Genomic DNA, 19,686 nt, shown 5'->3' on the forward strand with positions numbered 1-19,686 from the left:
TTTTAGAGTTGGAAGACATCTTAGAAGTCACCTAGCCTAACTGCTTGTCCAGTGCAGGATCTGCACTTATCTCCTTGGCTCAGGGGCCGCATAACTCCACACCCTCCAACATTTCTCTAATTAAAATAGGGATGTCCTACCATACTCTCTAGGGGACATGGGTAGCGCTGTGGGTTAAACCACAGAGCCTAGGGCTTGCTGATCAGAAGGTCAGCGGTTTGAATCCCCACGACGGGGTGAGCTCCCGTTGCTCAGTCCCTGCTCCTGCCAACCTAGCAGTTCGAAAGCACGTCAAAGTGCAAGTAGATAAATAGGTACCGCTCCAGTGGGAAGGTAAACGGCATTTCCGTGCACTGCTCTGGTTAGCCAGAAGCGGCTTAGTCATGCTGTCCACATGACCTGGAAGCTGTACGCCAGCTCCCTCAGCCAATAAAGCGAGATGAGCGCCGCAACCCCAGAGTCGGTCACGACTGGACCTAATGGTCAGGGGTCCCTTTACCTTTACCATACCCTCTAACATTTCTCCTATGAAAATAGGGTTGTCCTAAAGAAAAGCAGGATATTCCAGGATCAAATCAGAAACCAGGACAGCTATTGTAAACCTGGGAATCTCCCTGGAAAACAGGAACACGTGGAGGGTTGAGTGTGGGTAAGGACACCCCCTCTCTGCTGCACTCTTTCCCTCTCCTGCCTCCTCTCTCTCCCCCCGCATCCGTACACACATGTATAAGGTAAAAGTAAAGGACCCTTGGATGGTTAAGTCCAGTCAAAGGCGACTATGCGGTTGTGGCGCTCATCTCGCTTTCAGGTCAAGGAAGCCTGTGTTTGTCCACAGACAGCTTTCCAGGTCATGTGGCCAGCAAGACTAAACCGCTGCTGGCACAATGGGACACTATGACGGAAGCCAGAGCACACGGAGACGCCGTTTACCTTCTCGCCACAGTGGTACCTATTTATCTACTTGCACTGGTGTGCTTTCGAACTGATAGGTTGGCGGGAGCTGGGACAGAGCAACAAGAGCTCATCCCGTCGCAGGGATTCGAACCGATGACCTTCCGGTTGGCAAGCCCGAGAGGGGCAGTGGTTTAGACTACAATGCCACCCATGTCCTTTTGTCCCACCCACGTCCTTTCATTCCCATCCCTCCATTCAGTTATGCTCCTTTTCCTCAGTTTGCACATTTTCCTTCCCTCCGCATCATTCACACACCTGCCCCCCACTGCCCACACACAATTCACACATTTCTTTTTCATTCAGCTTTCTTTTCATGATGGTACAAGGGGTGAGGGGAGATTTTCTCTCATTCCACCCCCATCTAGCATGGACAGAAAGCAAGGCACCAGGGCAGGAACAGAGCGGTGTGTTCAGAGAGCAAGGAGTCTCCGCTCTCACCCAACTTCGGGGGAAAACAACAGGAAGTCGCCTGTTCAACTCGCTCTCCTGCTGTTGTTTTGGTTTTTTCGGCGCCTCTACTGCATCTCTTCTGAAGTTTTTATTGTTTTACTATTTTACTGCATGGTTTGTTTAAGATTATGCACCCCATCCTGGTTTCTATATAAAGATGAAGAGTAGGCTATAAATATATTAAGTAAATTACAATAGTACCAGCAGTTTACACACACACACACACACACACACACACATGCATCAGGGAAGGAGAAGGAATTCTCATAGGCTGGATGTAAAGGCAAGAAATTCACACACACACATACACACACACACACCCCAGACTAGGAATTGGGGGACCCAGCTTCAAATTCCCCATTTAGCTAAGAAGCTCAGCTGCTGAAGTTGGGCCATAAAAAGGATTGTTTTCTGTTCATTCTGTTATGTACTGAGTTGAATAGGATCCAAAATGCAGCAGTCTGGACTTCCGGTCGGCGCCAGCGTTCAATGGCGGTCTCCTGCTGAGCTCTGCTCAGGGAGACTACTCCGTGAGTTCGGGTCCGACCGCTACGGCGAAGCGGGGACCCCTAAAATCACAGGCGCGGAAGCCTGTGAACAAGGAGACTCGGTGGGCACCTGAAGCGCCCCCCCTTACTGCGAAGGAGCCTTTTTAAAGGCTCCGGAGCGGCATCGGGTGAGTGCGCGGTGCTGAGAGTCGCAACCCAGCTCGCGGAGCGAAGCCGCGTCGCCATAACGGAGAGCGCCGATTCCTTCCTGGCATTCGGATTTGGATTTACAACTACCCGTGAGTAAGATTGGGAAATCTCCGGGATTCAAAGCAAAACGGATTGATAATTTGGCTGAAAACGGGAAAGAGTTAAAATAAGGAAGTCTGCCTTTCCCGGACTGCATGACAGTTAAAGCAACGATAAACAAGCTGCAATTTGACGGAAGATAGCTTTATTTATACTCAACCTAGACATTGAATCTGAACCTTCCCCCTTAGCAGCAGGAGCGGGGGGGGGGATGAACCTGAACTAGCATTACCTGCTGGAAAGAGATGAAAGGGAAAATTACCCGCTGTTTCAAACCCTTGGGAAAGGATTGCTTTAAAAAGGACTAATTCACTGGGATTGGATACTGTCATTTGAGATTGGATACAAAGTTGGTGTATTACAAGTTGGATATAAAGTTGAGACTTTATCTGCTACTGTTGGTGGCTGAGGATACAAAGTAACAGCTCTCTGACTGGAAAATTATTTGAAAAAGTTGTGGCCATTTTTCGCTTTCTTTTTCTTTGTTTCCCTCTACTTTGAACTGTGAATCGCTCCCTCTAGAGGGCTGAGGGAAAATTCTAACAGTGTAAAGAATAAGTTAGTGGAGTTTTCCATCTGGAAACAATTCCTGTGGGAACGACCTTGGGACATGAGAGGCCAAGAGGATGAGATAAAAACAAGAGCAAAAACAAAAATTGCACAAAGGAGAAGAGGCTCCATATCAGGCTTAGCCCTTGCAGGTGTAGAAGGGCAGGAAAGAGGGATGGATACAGTGACACAAGCATTAATAAAAATTAATGAATCATTAGAGGCTCTGACCAAACAAGGTACAGAAAATTCTAAACAATTAACAGAGCTATCGGAGAAGCTCGACTTGAACACTAAAAGTGTTGCATCTAATACAGAGACTATAAATAAATTAATTGAAGAAAATGTTGCAATTCGTAAGACTGCTGAAGAGGCAAAAAATATAGCTGAATCAACGCAAGTTAAATTAGAACCTGTTTGCAAAAAGCTAGAGGAACATGAGGCTGCCCTGTCTTTAATAGATCTTCAGAGAAAGGAGAGGAACTTGAGACTGAGAGCCGTGCCAGAAAGTGAGCAGGACAGTTTGGCAGAGTACCTCACCAAAGAATTCTCGGATTTTTGGCAAGTGAATTTGAAAGAGGAGGAATTCAAGATAGTTACGGCCTTTAGACTGGGAAGAAGACAGAATAAAAAGAAGCCAAGGGATTGCCTGATAATTTTGAGATCTAAGGAGGAGAGAGATAAAATATTGAATCTACAATATCAAAGATCTCTGGAGATTGAAGACTCCTTTGTTCAGATTTATAAAGATATTCCTAAATACATCTTGGAAGTAAGAACCTACTACAGGGATTTGACCACCTTGTTGATGAAGAACAACATAATATACAGATGGGAGTACCCACAAGGTCTGTCTTTTAATTATAAAGGGAAAAAAATCAAAATAAAAACAGTGCAAGATAAAGAACAGTTTCTGGAAAAAAATCAAGAAGACCTGGTGAAGGGAGTGGTGGACCTGACTACTGAGGCTAAGGACTTAGCGGACATATCGAATCCGACATTTGGACTTCAGACCCCAACAAAGGAAGAACAACTGCAGGGGGCAGTCGGAGGAGCATCAAAGTAAGCAACAACATGGCTCTACAATTTTTAAGCTGGAATTGTAACGGTTTGAACCTTCCCAGAAAAAGACGTGAGGTTTTCCATATTTTAAAAAAGGAACAATTGGATTTGATTTGTTTGCAAGAAACCCACGTGACTAGAACACATAGAAAATTACTTGTTAATAAAAGACTGGGACAGGAATTCATTTCATCAGATAAGGTGAAAAAAAGAGGAGTGGTGATTTATGCTAAGGAAAAATTGGCCCCTAAGTTGATGTTTAAAGACGAACAAGGAAGATATTTGGCAATAGAAATACAAGTCCAAGGAGAAAAATTATTGATAATTGGGATTTATGCTCCGAATGAAGGGAAGTCAGAGTTCTTTAAGAAACTACATGAGACATTAATGGACTATTTGGATTATAATATAATTATGATGGGAGACATGAATGGAGTGGTCTCTACAAATATGGATAAAGCACTAAGACAGGTGGTTTCCAAGGATGGGAGGCTACCTAAGACTTTTTTTGAAATGACAGATAACATGGACTTGATTGACATTTGGAGAACAAGAAACCCTTTGGAGAGAGAGGGAACTTTCTTCTCCGAAGCAAAATTGACCTGGACCAGAATCGATCAAATCTGGGTAACTAGTGGAATGGCACCTAAGATAAAGAAAGTGGAAATCTGCCCAAAAACTTGCTCCGACCATAATGCCGTAAAGATGGAAATGAACACAACAACAGCTGGCTCCTTCAGATGGAGGATGAATGACTCCCTATTTAGAGATGAAGAGGTGTACAGAAAGGCCCAGAAATCTATTAAGGACTACTTTGAGATAAATCTGAAAACAGAGGTGGAAAAAAGAACAATTTGGGACGCAAGTAAAGCGGTTATGAGAGGATTTCTGATACAGCAGAATACCCTGAAAAAGAAGAGGCAGAATGAAAAGAAAAATAAAATTTTGGAAAAAATAAAAGAAGGTGAAAAGAAACTGAGATCAAAGCCAAAGTCTCATGAAATCTTAAGAGAAATAAAGTATTACCAGAGACAATATATGGAACTGATGAATCAGGAGATAGAATGGAAAATAAAGTTAATGAGACAGAAGACATTTGAATCGGCAGATAAATGTGGAAAACTGCTGGCTTGGCAATTGAAGAAAAGACAAAAACTGAATATGGTTACAAGCTTAGAGGTTGAAGGAAAGAACATTTTTAGGCCAAATGAGATTAGAAACTGTTTTCAGAGTTATTTCAGGAAACTTTATGCACAAGGGCCGGTGGAGGAAAAAGAGATGGAAGAATTTCTTTAAAAGTATGGACTACAAAAAATATCTGATCAAAGTAGAATGATTTTGAACCAGAAAATAACTGAGCAAGAAATAGAGGGAGCCATTCAAAACATGAAATTGGGAAAATCTCCAGGACCAGATGGCCTGACTTCCAGATACTACAAAGCTTTGAAAGACTGGCTGATTCAACCGCTTAAGGAAGTCTGCAATGAAATCTTAGAGGGGAAGAAGGCACCTGAATCGTGGAAAGAAGCTTATATTACACTTATACCAAAATCTGAGAAGGAAAAGAATCAGATTAAGAACTACCGCCCTATATCATTGCTTAATGTGGATTACAAAATTTTTGCAGACATTTTGGCAAAAAGACTGAAGAGGGTTTTGGTGGGTGAGATTCATAAAGACCAGGCTGGCTTTCTCCCAGGAAGACACTTATCTGACAATGTGAGAAATATAATAGACATTATGGAACTACTTGAGAGTAATATTATCACTAAGGCAGTATTAATATTTGTGGACGCTGAGAAAGCCTTTGACAATATCTCTTGGAGTTTTATGAAAAAGAATCTCAAAGGAATGGGGGTGGGCCAAGGTTTTGAGAATGGTATAGGTGCAATTTATTCTGAACAAAAAGCAAAATTAATTGTAAATAACGTGGTTACTGAACAAATTGCTATTGAAAAAGGGACACGACAGGGGTGCCCAATATCCCCACTACTTTTTATAACTGTTCTGGAGGTTTTACTAAATATGATTAGAGGTGACCAGCTGGTTAAAGGGATTCAGGTCGGAGCTAAACAATATAAGTTGAAAGCGTTCGCAGATGACCTAGTCTTAACTTTGCAAGAGCCAGACACTAGTACAAAAAAAGTTTTGGAGATAATACAAACTTTTGGTCGAGTGGCAGGCTTTAAGTTAAATAAACAAAAAACAAAGGTATTGGGAAAGAATCTAACAGTGGAGGAAAGAGAGAAGTTTCAGAGTGAAACTGGATTAATGGTAGCAAATAAGGTGAAATATCTAGGGGTTAACTTAACAACTAAGAATGTGAATCTATTTAAAGACAATTATGAGAAATGCTGGACAGAAACTAAGAAAGATTTGGAAATATGGTCAAATTTGAGACTTTCCTTGTTAGGCCGAATTGCTGTTATTAAGATGAATGTTTTGCCAAGAATGTTGTTTTTGTTTCAAACATTGCAGATTGTGGACAGAATGGACTGTTTCAAGAAGTGGCAGAAAGATATATCGAAATTTGTCTGGCAGGGCAAAAAGCCCAGAATAAAATTTAAGATATTAACTGACGCAAAAGAAAGAGGGGGGTTTGCCCTGCCGGACCTAAAACTTTACTACGAAGCAGCAGCTTTTTGCTGGTTGAAAGATTGGCTACTTCTTGAGAACACAGACATTTTGGACCTAGAAGGGTTCAATAATAGATTTGGTTGGCATGGATATATCTGGTATGACAAGGTAAAAATCCATAAAAGTTTCAAAAATCATATTGTTAGGAAAGCATTATATAATGTTTGGATTCGCTATAAAGATCTGTTGGAAAATAAAACCCCTAGGTGGCTGTCACCAATGGAGGCTAAGGAAGTTAAAAAACTTAATATGGAATCTAAATGGCCAAAATATTGGGAAATTGTAGAACATGAAGGTGGAAATGTGAAATTACAGAGTTATGAGAAACTGAAGTTTAAAGTAAGAGATTGGCTACATTATTACCAGATAAATGAAGTTTTTAAACAGGACAGGAAAATAGGCTTCCAGGTGGAGAAGTCAAAGCTAGAAACAGAATTGTTAGAATCCAATACGAAGAATCTGTCTAGAATGTACAACTTACTGCTGAAATGGAATACACAGGATGAGATGGTTAAATCAGCTATGATTAAATGGGCACAGGACATTGGTCATGACATTATGTTTGCTGACTGGGAACAGTTATGGACCATCGGTATAAAATTTACGGCATGTAATGCCTTAAGAGAGAATATTATGAAAATGATTTATAGGTGGTACATGACCCCAGTCAAGCTTGCAAAAATTTATCATTTGCCCAATAATAAATGTTGGAAATGTAATGAAACTGAAGGTACTTTCTATCACCTTTGGTGGACGTGCCCAAGGATTAAGGCCTTCTGGGAAATGATCTATAATGAAATTAAGAAGGTGCTTAAGTGTACCTTTCACAAAAAACCAGAGGCTTTTCTCCTGGGCATGGTAGGCCAATTGGTGTCAAAGAAAGATAGGATGTTTTTTATGTATGCTACAACAGCAGCGAGAGTTTTACTAGCAAAGTATTGGAAGACACAAGAACTACCCACACTGGAAGAGTGGCAGACGAAAGTGATCGACTACATGGGACTAGCAGAGATGACGAGCAGAATCCGTGACCAAGGGAAAGAGACGGCGGAAGAAGATTGGAAGAAATTTAAACTTTATCTTAAAAATATTTGCAAAATTACTGAGTGTTAAAATGTCATGGGTAAAGCATAACAGATTTGCAGCGTTAAATGATGGATAAGAGGAAAGAAAGAGGTTAAAGAAAGGAATTAATTATAATTTGGATCAGGGGTTGCTGGAAAAAAAAGTTTAAAATAGAGATGCAGAAAAGGGGGGCATGGGGAAGTCGCTGAAATTGGGTACATGAAAAAATCTACGAAATTATACATGTTTATATGTTTGTTTGTTTGTGTTTGTCTTTTGTATTGTTTTATATTATATGTGGAAAAACCAATAAAAATTTTATAAAAAAAAACAACAACAAAATGCAGCAGTCTGATTGGTCCTAGAACAATAGGATTCAGAACGCAGCAGTCAGATTGGTCCTAGAACAATGCAGCAGTATGATTGGTCTGCAGGAGCCACCCAATCCGGCTCCAGATGGAAGTGAATCCACAACCTGATTGGCCTACAGGAGAATTTCGGGATTAGCCAATCATATGCAGCCCATTGTGTAAATAATGTATATAAAGCAGATACTTTGAGGGAACATCCATTCCTCCTCACCACTATGAGCTGACTAAAGAGCATGAAATCCACTCTCGACTCAGAGTATATTTCATTCTCAAACCCTCCAACACTTCTCTGATGAAAAAAGGGATGTCCTATTCAATAATAAATAAATAATAATAATAGTTTTATTATTTATACCCCACCCATCTTTCTGGGTCGTGCCAGCCACGCTCAGCAGCTTGCAGGATGAAATAATATACAATAGACTTCCGGTGCAGCGCGACTCTCTCCGCAAGCGGGGATTTTACCGCGAGGTGATTCCCGAGCTATTTTGGATAAAAAGGGGTGCTACAGGGCACAGTAGCCCCCGAAATTAACCTCTGGGGGGAGATCCAGAGGGTCAGGTTCCCAGCGAAGCCAGGAGCAACCCGTACGGCCGTCAGGTAACCTCAAAGGTAACCTTAGCAGCGGGCTAAGGGAAGCCATTTTCTATATCCAAATAGTGAAGCCCCGAGCTTGCAAGAGGAGCGCTACATTCTCATAATATAAGTAATCCGGGCCAGATTGGACTACAAACCCAGCAGAAATCGATCAAGGAAGGCATCGGAGTTTAAACAAAAATTGCGGAGTTTGGCTGTCATCTGAAATCAACACAGACGCAGCACAGCGCGCAGAGCTGGAAAGAGAAAGTGAGTTGCCACTTGCGGTTACTGTTTCCCTTCTCTCCCCAAACTTGCAAAAGGTAACTTTTTAAGAAGTTACAAGAAGTTACAAGTACTAAATGTTTTTGTATCTAAAAAGGGAGAAAAAATTGAACAAATTCCTATGCCCCACAAGTAACCCAGAGATACATTTTAAATAAAAGCACACATAAAGTAGGAGTAAACTAGGTGTAAAGTAGGAGTAAACTATGAGTAAAGTAGGAGTAAACTAGGAGCAAACCGGTAGTAATCTAGGAGTAAACTAGGAGTAAACCGGTAGTAAATTAGGAGTAAACTAGGTGTAAAGTAGGAGTAAGCTGTGAGTAAACTATGAGTAAAGTAGGAGTAAACTAGGAGTAAACCGGTAGTAATCTAGGAGTAAACTAGGAGTAAACCAGTAGTAAACTAGGAGTAAAGCAGGAGTAAAGCAGGAGTAAAGCAGGAGTAAATTAGCCAATCACATGCGGCCCATTGTGTAAATAATGTATATAAAGCAGATACTTTGAGGAAACATCCATTCCACCTCACCACTATGAGCTGAATAAAGAGCATGAAATCCACTCTCGACTCAGAGTATATTTCATTCTCAAACCCTCCAACACTTCTCTGATGAAAAAAGGGATGTTCTATTCAATAATAAATAAATAATAATGTCAGAGGCTTTTATTATTTGTAACCCACCCATCTGACTGGGTCGTGCCAGCCACGCTCAGCAGCTTGCAGGATAAAATAATATACAATAAAACATGAAACTTTTTTTTAACTATATGCCTACTATATGGAATTAACAACTGGACAACAGAAATGGATTGTACACACTCTAATGGTAGCTGAGAGGCTGATATTGATAAACTGGAAGAGGAAAGAGATGATCTCCTTTAATCGGTGGATTGATAATATGGGAACACTTGCAACCTGTGAACGGACTGCTTACAGACATAGACTGCTTGGATAAATACGACAGTATTTCGAATGAATTTATACAAAATGTAGTTGACTAATTTATATTAGGATAATATCAGATTTATAAAAGAATATATGGGTTAGGGTATTTTTTGTATATATTCATATCATGTCTTTCCCCCCTTTAAAACAACATTTTGTTTGGTTTGGTTTGGTTTTTTAAAAAAACCTTCCTTTTTGCCTTCAGGTGTCTTCTAAAGGTTGCAAAGTTACTTATCTCCTTGACTCAGGGGTCGCATAACTCCATACCCTCCAACATTTCTCTGATGAAAATAGAGACATCCTAAGGAAAAGCAAGACATTCTGGAATCCAATCAGAAACCGGGATGGCTTCTGTAAATCCATGACTGTCCCTGGAAAATAGGGACACTTGGAGCGTCTGCATTCTCCACACCTCCCCCATCCAGACTGGCTTACGTTTCCTTTTGAAATAAACAGTACAGCCGACTTGTGGTGTTTGGGTGATACCTCATCATTCAACACAGAGTTGTAAGTTGAAAAGAAGGCAGTCGGAGCCGGACGAGGACAAAGTGAGATTTGTGGGAGGCAGTGTCCTACTAGCCCTAAAACATGGGTTGTATCACTCCTACAACACATTGGCGACTAATATACAGTGGTGCCTCGCAAGACGAAATTAATTCGTTCTGCAAGTTTTTTCTTCTTGCCAGTTTTTCGTCTTGCGAAGCACGGTTTCCCATAGGAATGCATTGAAAATCAATTAATGCGTTCCTATGGAGACCGCTTGCCAGGCTGGCGGTGCGGAGAAGGGCTTTTCTCCCCACCGCAAGCCTTCAGGAAAGGTACGGGAACAGAAGGGAAGGCGCGCAGCGCTTCTCCTCTGTTCCCGGGGCTTGCGGTGGGAGGAGGGTTTTTCCTCCCCACCGCCAACATTCAGAACAGCATTCTCAATGTTGGCGGTGGGAAGGAAAACCCTCCTCCCACCGCAAGTCTTCAGGACAGCCATCCGAAAGCTGGCGCGGGGAGAAGGTCTCTCCGCCCCACCGCCAGCCTTCGGAGGAGCCTTCCGAAGCCTAGCGGCTGGAGGAGGTCTCTCCGCCCCACCGCCAGCCTTCGGAGGAGCCTTCCAAAGACTGGCGGCGGGAGGAGGTCTCTTCGCCCCACCGCCAGCATTCGGGAAGGCTGGCGGTGGGGCGGAGAGCCCTCCTTCCGCCGCCAGCCTTCGGAGCAGCCTTCCGAAGGCTGGCGGCGGGAATAGGTCTCTCCACCCCACCGCCAGCCTTCAGAGCAGCCTTCCGAAGGCTGGCGGTGGGAGGAGGCCTCTCCGCCCCACCAACAGCCTTCGGAGGAGGTCCGAGGACAGTGGGGAAGACGTGCTGCGCTTCCCCGCTGTCCCGGAGATTTCCCTACGGGCTTTCGTCTTGCAAAGGAAGCCCATAGGGAAATTCGTTTTGCGAAGCGCCTCCAAAATGGAAAACCCTTTCGGCTAGTGGGTTTTCCGTCTTGCGAGGCGTTCGTCTTGCGAGGCACCACTGTACACACAATAATCCTCCTCAAAATAATTATGCATTCCTTATCAATCTTCTGAGAAAAATACTATGAGTTAAGCACTTGAAAAATCCATTGAAACCAGACATTATAAGTTCTTCTTAGATTGGGTAGTTCACAAGTCTCTGTGGCTTTGCATAAGGTTTTGTATTTTTCTCAGAAGATTGATAAAGAATGTATAATTATTTTGATGATTATTGTTGTGTGTATATTAGTCATAAACGTGTTGCATGAGTCGTACTAAAACAAGGGTCAGCAACCTTTTTCAGCAGGGCGCCTGTCCACCGTCCCTCAGACCATGTGGTGGAAGAAAAAAATGAACAAATTCCTATGCCCCACAATTAACCCAGAGATGCATTTTAAATAAAAGCACACATAAAGTAGGAGTAAACTAGGAGTAAAGTAGGTGTAAAGCAGGAGTCTCTGTGGCTTTCCATAAGGTTTTTTAATTTTCTCAGAAGATTGATAAAGAATGTATAAATAAAATAAATAAATAAACACATAAAGTAGGAGTAAAGTAGGTGTAAACTAGGAGTAAACTAGGTGTGAATCAGTGGCAAACTAGGTGTAAAGTAGGAGTAAAGTAGGTGTAAACTAGGAGTAGAGTAGGTGTAAACTAGGAGTAAACTAGGTATAAAGTAGGTGTAAAGCAGGAGTAAAGCAGGAGTAAATTAGCCAATCACATGCAACCCATTGTGTAAATAATGTATATAAAGCAGATACTTTGAGGGAACATCCATTCCTCCTCACCACTATGAGCTGAATAAAGAGCATGAAATCCACTCTTGACTCAGAGTATATTTCATTCTCAAACCCTCCAACACTTCTCTGATGAAAAAGGGATTTCCTATTCAATAATAAATAAATAATAATAATAGTTTTATTATTTATACCCCACCCATCTGACTGGGTTGTGCCAGCCACGCTCAGCAGCTTGCAGGATAAAATAATATACAATAAAACATGAAACTTTTTTTAACTATATGCCTACTATATGGAAGTTAACAACTGGACAACAGAAATGGATTGTACACACTCTAATGGTAGCTGAGAGGCTGATATTGATAAACTGGAAGAGGAAAGAGATGATCTCCTTTAATCGGTGGATTGATAATATGGTAACACTTGCAACCTGTGAACGGACTGCTTACAGACATAGACTGCTTGGATAAATACGACAGTATTTCGAATGAATTTATACAAAATGTAGTTGACTAATTTATATTAGGATAATATCAGATTTATAAAAGAATGTATGGGTTAGGGTATTTTTTGTATATATTCATATCATGTCTTTCCGCGCTTTAAAACAACATTTTGTTAGGACTTCCGGGTCAGCGCCATCGGTTTATGGCGGAATTCCTCTGACTCAGAGAAATCTGCTCCTTGGGAATCAGGTCTGGCTGGTGCGGCGAAAGCGGAGACCCTTTAAAAATCACAGGCGGGTGAAGCCTGTGATCGTGGGATTCGGCGGGCACCTCTTGCGCCTCCCCTACTCATGGGGAGACCCGATTTCGGGGCTCCGGAGCGAAGTGGGGTGAGCGGCGCAGTGCTGCGAATCGACTGCTTCTTCCACGGAGTGAAGCCGCACAGCCATTGCCGGAGAGCGCTGACTTTTTCCTGTGGACAATTCGATCTCAAAAGCAACTACCTGTGAGTAGAAGAGGGGGGAAGTTTTTTGGACTGTATATACCTGCAAGAGACAGGGAGCTTAAAACTAAAATTCCACCACTCAGCACCTGGGAACGGGCTGCTAATAGGACATTAAGACTGTTGTGCTTTGGAAGTGTTTGACGGTGAATAGAGAGAACATAGAGACACATTGTTTCTAGCTGTTCCCCTGTAACTTTTAAAAGGAGGAAAAGTAACTGAAGATTGAAATTAACTTTCTTTTTCTGAGCTCTGCCTTAAAAGAAGTTATTTTGGACAAATATCAGAATACATAGTAACTATCTCCCCCCAGAGGAAGTTCCTGAAACTGTTACAAGGGTTGGATTGGGGGAATTTTCCACTGGCAAGATAAAATTGTGTGACTGTGGGACTGACCTTGGAATTCCTTAAGTGTTACGGCAGATGGGAAAGAAAAAGATTTGTTAGCTCAAGACAAAACAACAAGGTCTGGAAGGTCTTGGCAGCGAAGACCATCAATATCCGGTCCCCCAGCTTCAGCTGCTTTATCTGTGGCTGTCCCAACACAATCCAAATCAAGAGGAATGTCTTCGGAGGAAGCATTAGTGCAAGCTTTAGGTAAGATAAACACCGCATTGGAACAACTTAACAAGAAAGTCGAAGATACAGCTACTTCTATTAAGCAAAATACAGAAAAGGTGAATGCAAATACAGAATCTATTGAGAAATTGTTACAGGAAACCATAAGGATAAAATAAACCGCAGAGGAAGCCAGGGAGAAAGCTGCTGTTGCGGAAGCCAAGCTAACACAGTTTGAAACAGAGAGATTTCCAGACCTGCAGAAGCAACTCGACGAGCACAAGTTGAAATTGTCTATGACTGAGCTTAAGGAAAAACAAACGAATTTGAGGATTAGAGGTGGAGAAGGACAGCTTGATAGACTTTCTCACTCAGGAATTTGCTGACTCTTGGGATTTGGAATTGGACCAAGACGAATTTAAAATTGTGACTGCCTTTAGACTCGGAAGAGGAGGGAGGAAAGAGAAGAATAGAATAAGAGACTGTTTGATTACCCTCCGATCTAAAGAAGAAAGAGACAAAAATTTGGGCTGGCGCTATCAGAAACCTCTGGTAGTAATACAGTCAAGAGTGGAGATCTTTAAAGACATCCCGAAATATCTTTTGGACCTTAGGTCGGACTACAGTGACCTGGTTGGCTTATTGAGAAAGAACAAAATCAACTTCAGGTGGGAATTTCCCCAAGGCCTATCCTTCAGTTTCAGAGGAAAGAAGATAAAGATAAAATCAGTGGAAGATAAAGTTAAATTTTTGGACAAGCACGGAGAAGATTTACAGAAGGAGCTGGGGCAAGAGCTAGGAGTATTGGACAGAATACCATCTGATAGAGGACTAGAACAAAAAGCGCTGGAAAAAGGATCACCAATACTGGATATAGCAAACCTATCCTTTGGACTGGACAATTTAGCGAAACCAACAGAAGAAGAGCAACTACTGGGTGCAGTTGGAGGAAAATTAAAGTAATTACATCATGGCACTGCAAACATTAAGCTGGAACATTAATGGTTGTAACTCTCCCGAGAAAAGACGCAGAGTCTTTCATTTATTGAAAAAGGAACAATTGGACTTGATTTGCCTACAAGAAACACATGTGACAAGGCTACATAGGAAAATTCTGAGTAATAAAAGATTGGGACAAGAATTTATTTCATCAGACAAAGTTAAAAAAAGAGGAGTAGTAATTTATGCAAAGGAGAGCCTATCACCGAAATTTATATTTAAAGATGATCAAGGAAGACTTGTGGCAATTGAAATTCAATCACAAGGAGAGAAATTTCTAATTGTAGGCATCTATGCACCAAATGAGGGGAAATCGGAATTCTTTAAGAAGTTACATGAGATTCTGTTGGACTATATGGATTACAATATAATTTTGATGGGGGACATGAATGGAGTGGTTTCTACAAATATGGATAAGGCACAGAGACAGGTAGTCACCAAGGATGGAAGACTACCAAAAACTTTCTTTGATATGACTGACAATTTGGACTTAATTGACACTTGGAGACTGAAGAACCCTCTGGGAAGAGAGGGAACTTTCTTCTCTGAGGCTAAAATGACATGGACAAGAAGTGACCAAATCTAGGCAACTAGAGGGCTGTCTCCAAAGATCAGGAAAGTGGAAATTTGCCCTAAAACCTGTTCCGACCATAATGCTGTGAAGATGGAAATGAAACTAACACCAATTGGCTCCTTTAGATGGAGGATGAATGACACTTTGTTTAGAAATGAAGAAGTGACCAAGAAGGCCCAAAAAACCTTGAGAGACGATTTCGAGATAAATATGAACACTACAGTTGAAAAAAGAGTAATTTGGGACACAAGCAAAGCGGTTATGAGAGGATTTTTGATACAACAGAATGCAATTAAGAAGAGACTCCAAAATGAGAAAAAAGATAAAATTCTGGAGAAAATAAAGGAAGGAGAAAAGAAATTGAGAGTGAAACCAAAGTCGCAGGAGATCCTGAAAGAGATAAAGTTATAGCAAGTACAATATACGAAATTGATGAATCAGGAAATAGAATGAAAAATTAAACAGATGAGACAAAAGACGTTTGAATCTGCAAATAAATGCGGGAAACTGCTGGCTTGGCAAATGAAAAAAAGACAAAAACTCAACACTATTACAAATTTGGAAGTGGAAGGAAAGAATATACAGAATCCAGTGGAGATCAGAAAGTGCTTCCAGAGGTATTTTAAACAACTATATACACAGGAGACGCAGAAAGAAATAGACATTGACCGTTTTTTGAAAATAAATGGACTACAAAAAATCTCTCAAGAAAATAAGTTAATGTTCATAGAATCATAGAATCATAGAGTTGGAAGAGACTACAAGGGCCATTGAGTCCAACCCCCTGCCAAGCAGGAAACACCATCAGAGCACTCCTGACATATGGTTGTCAAGCCTCTGCTTAAAGACCTCCAAGGAAGGAGACTCCACCACACTCCTTGGCAGCAAATTCCACTGTCGAACAGCTCTTACTGTCAGGAAGTTCTTCCTAATGTTTAGGTGGAATCTTCTTTCCTGCAGTTTGGATCCATTGCTCCGTGTCTGCTTCTCTGGAGCAGCAGAAAACAACCTTTCTCCCTCCTCTATGTGACATCCTTTTATATATTTGAACATGGCTATCATATCACCCCTTAACCTCCTTTTCTCCAGGCTAAACATGCCCAGCTCCCTTAGCCGTTCCTCATAAGGCATCGTTTCCAGGCCTTTGACCATTTTGGTTGCCCTCCTCTGGACACGTTCCAGTTTGTCAGTGTCCTTCTTGAACTGTGGCGCCCAGAAATGGACACAGTACTCCAGGTGAGGTCTGACCAGAGCAGAATACAGTGGCACTATTACTTCCCTTGATCTAGATGCTATACTCCTATTGATGCAACCCAGAATTGCATTGGCTTTTTTAGCTGCCGCGTCACACTGTTGGCTCATGTCAAGTTTGTGGTCAACCAAGACTCCTAGATCCTTTTCACATGTACTGCTCTCAAGCCAGGTGTCACCCATCTTGTATTTGTGCCTCTCATTTTTTTTGCCCAAGTGCAATATTTTACATTTCTTCCTGTTAAAATTCATCTTGTTTGTTTTAGCCCAGTTCTCCAATCTGTCAAGGTCGTTTTGAAGTGTGATCTTGTCCTCTGGGGTGTTAGCCACCCCTCCCAGTTTGGTGTCATCTGCAAATTTGATCAGGATGCCCTTGAGTCCATCATCCAAATTGTTGATAAAGATGTTGAATAAGACTGGGCCCAAGACAGAACCCTGTGGCACCCCACTAGTCACTCTTCTCCAGGATGAAGAGGAACCATTGATGAGCACCCTTTGGGTTCGGTCAGTCAGCCAGTTTCAAATCCACTGAGTGGTAGCATAGTCAACTGCATGTTGAACTACAAAATAACCGACCAGGAGGTAGAAGGGGCCATTCGGAACATGCAATTAGGTAAATCACCAGGACCGGATGGTTTGACTTCAAGATATTATAGATCCATGAAAGAATGGCTAGTACAACCTTTAAAGGAAGTCTGTAATGAAATATTGGAAGGGAAAAGGGCACCAGAGTCGTGGAAGGAAGCCTATGTTACACTTATACCAAAAACAGAATCTGAAAAGACACAGCTTAAGAACTACCGCCCCATATCTTTGCTTAATGTGGATTACAAATTTTTTGCTGATATTTTGGCTAAAAGATTAAAAAAGGTGTTAGCAGAAGGAATTCACAAAGATCAAGCGGGCTTTCTCCCGGGCAGACACTTGTCTGACAATACAAGGAACATAATTAATATTTTAGAGAAATTACAAGTGAACATTAATACTAAAGCAGTTCTCATATTTGTGGACACGGAGAAAGCCTTTGACAACATTTCTTGGAGCTTCATGAAGAAAAATCTACAAGGGATGGGGGTTGGTCAAGGGTTTGAAAATGGTATAGGTGCAATTTACTCAGAGCAAAAGGCTAAATTAATTGTGAATAATGTAGTGACAGAAGAATTTAAGATAGAGAAAGGAACACGACAAGGTTGCCCAATCTCTCCATTGCTCTTTATATCGGTCCTGGAGGTCCTTTTAAATATGATTAGAAGGGACCAATTGGTTAAAGGTATACAAGTCGGAGCAAAACAGTACAAACTGAAAGCATTCGCTGATGATTTGGTATTGACATTACAGGAGCCAGAATCCAGTACTAAAAGAGTACTGGAACTAATCCAAGAATTTGGCCAAGTAGCAGGTTTTAAGCGGAATAAAATGAAAACTAAGGTGCTAGAGAAAAACCTAACAGGGATTGAGAGAGAGAAGTTCCAGAAAGAGACAGGATTAACATTGGTTAAGAAAGTGAAATACCTAGGGGTTAATATGACAGCCAAAAATGTGAATTTATTTAAGGATAACTATGAAAAATGTTGGACAGAAGTGAAAAAGGATTTAGAAATATGGTCAAATTTGAAGTTATCAATGCTGGGCCGAATTGCTGCGATAAAAATGAATGTATTGCCTAGAATGCTGTTTTTGTTTCAAGCATTGCAAATTATTGACAAAATGGATTGTTTCAAGAAGTGGCAGAGAGATATTTCTAGATTTGTCTGGTGGGGCAAGAAACCTCGAATAAAATTTAAGATATTAACAGATGCTAAAGAAAGAGGTGGATTTGCCCTGCCAGACTTTAAACTTTATTATGATCAGCCGCTTTTTGCTGGCTGAGAGAATGGTTGCTTCTTGAAAACACTGACGTGCTGGATTTAGAAGGTTTCAATAATGTATTTGGATGGCATGCATATTTGTGGTATGATAAGGTCAAAGCACATAAAGCATTTAAAAATCATATTGTCAGAAAAGCATTTTTTAACATTTGGAGAAGATATAAGGATTTGCTCGAAAATAAAACCCCAAGGTGGCTGTCTCCAATGGAAGCGAAGGCTCAGAAAAAGCTCAATATGGAGGCCAAATGGCCTAAATATTGGGAAATTTTGGAACAAGAGGGAGTTAGATTGAAACTACAGAGTTTTGAAAAACTAAAAAATAAAGTGCGTGATTGGCTCCATTATTATCAAATAATGGAGGCATATAATTTGGACAAAAAAATGGCTTTCAGGTGGAAAAATCAAAATTGGAAACACAGCTGTTAGATTCCAAAAGTAAGAATTTGTCAAGAATGTATAACTTGCTGTTGAAATGGAACACTCAGGATGAAACTGTGAAATCAGTTATGATTAAATGGGCACAAGATGTTGGACATAATATTATGATGGCTGACTGGAAACAGTTATGGACCACAGGTATCAAATTTACGGCATGTAATGCCTTAAGAGAGAATATAATGAAAATGATCTATAGGTGGTACATGACACCAGTCAAGCTTGCAAAAATTTACCATTTGCCTGACAATAAATGTTGGAAATATAAAGAGACTGAAGGTACATTCTTTCACCTTTGGTGGACATGCCCAAGGATCAAGACCTTCTGGGAAATGATCTATAATGAAATAAAAAAGGTATTTAAATATACTTTTCTGAAGAAACCAGAGGCCTTCCTCCTGGGCATGGTCGGCCAATTGGTGCCATAGAAGGATAGAACTTTCTTTATGTACGCCACAACAGCAGCAAGAATACTTATCGCAAAGTATTGGAAGACACAAGATCTACCCACTCGGGAAGAATGGCAGATGAAGGTGATGGACCTCATGGAAATGGCGGAAATGACTGGCAGAATCCGAGACCAGGGAGAAGAGATGGTGATAGAAGATTGGAAGAAATTTAAAGTTTATTTACAGAAATATAGTAAAATTAAGGAATGTTAGAAGGAGGCTGGAATGAAGTTACGTGACTTTAGCAGAAATATTATAAAGGATTTAAGTAAAAACAGATTGTTGAAGGAAAGGAGGAAAGGTACAGTTATATTATGTTAAGATAAATTAATGGGAAAAATTGGGAAAGATGGAAAGGATTTGCTGAATAGCTAATTGAAGTCGAATACAAAAAAGGGAGGTGTGAGGAGGTCAAAGAAACAAGTAAATGAAAGTTAAGTCATGGAAGGTTTATTGTATTTTTTGTGTATTTTCTGTCTAAGTGTTATTATCTTTTCTGTTTATCTGTTGTTTCTGTTGTTGTTTTTTCTTTGTTGTATTGCTTAAAACTTTAATAAATATTATTTTAAAAAAAACAACAACATTTTATTCTTCTTAGATTGGGTAGTTCACAAGTCTCTGTGGCTTTGCATAAGGTTTTGTATTTTTCTCAGAAGATTGATAAAGAATGTATAAATAAAATAAATAAAA

This window comes from Podarcis raffonei, chromosome 6, assembly GCF_027172205.1.
Source record: "Podarcis raffonei isolate rPodRaf1 chromosome 6, rPodRaf1.pri, whole genome shotgun sequence".
In the NCBI taxonomy this organism is placed as follows: domain Eukaryota; kingdom Metazoa; phylum Chordata; class Lepidosauria; order Squamata; family Lacertidae; genus Podarcis; species Podarcis raffonei.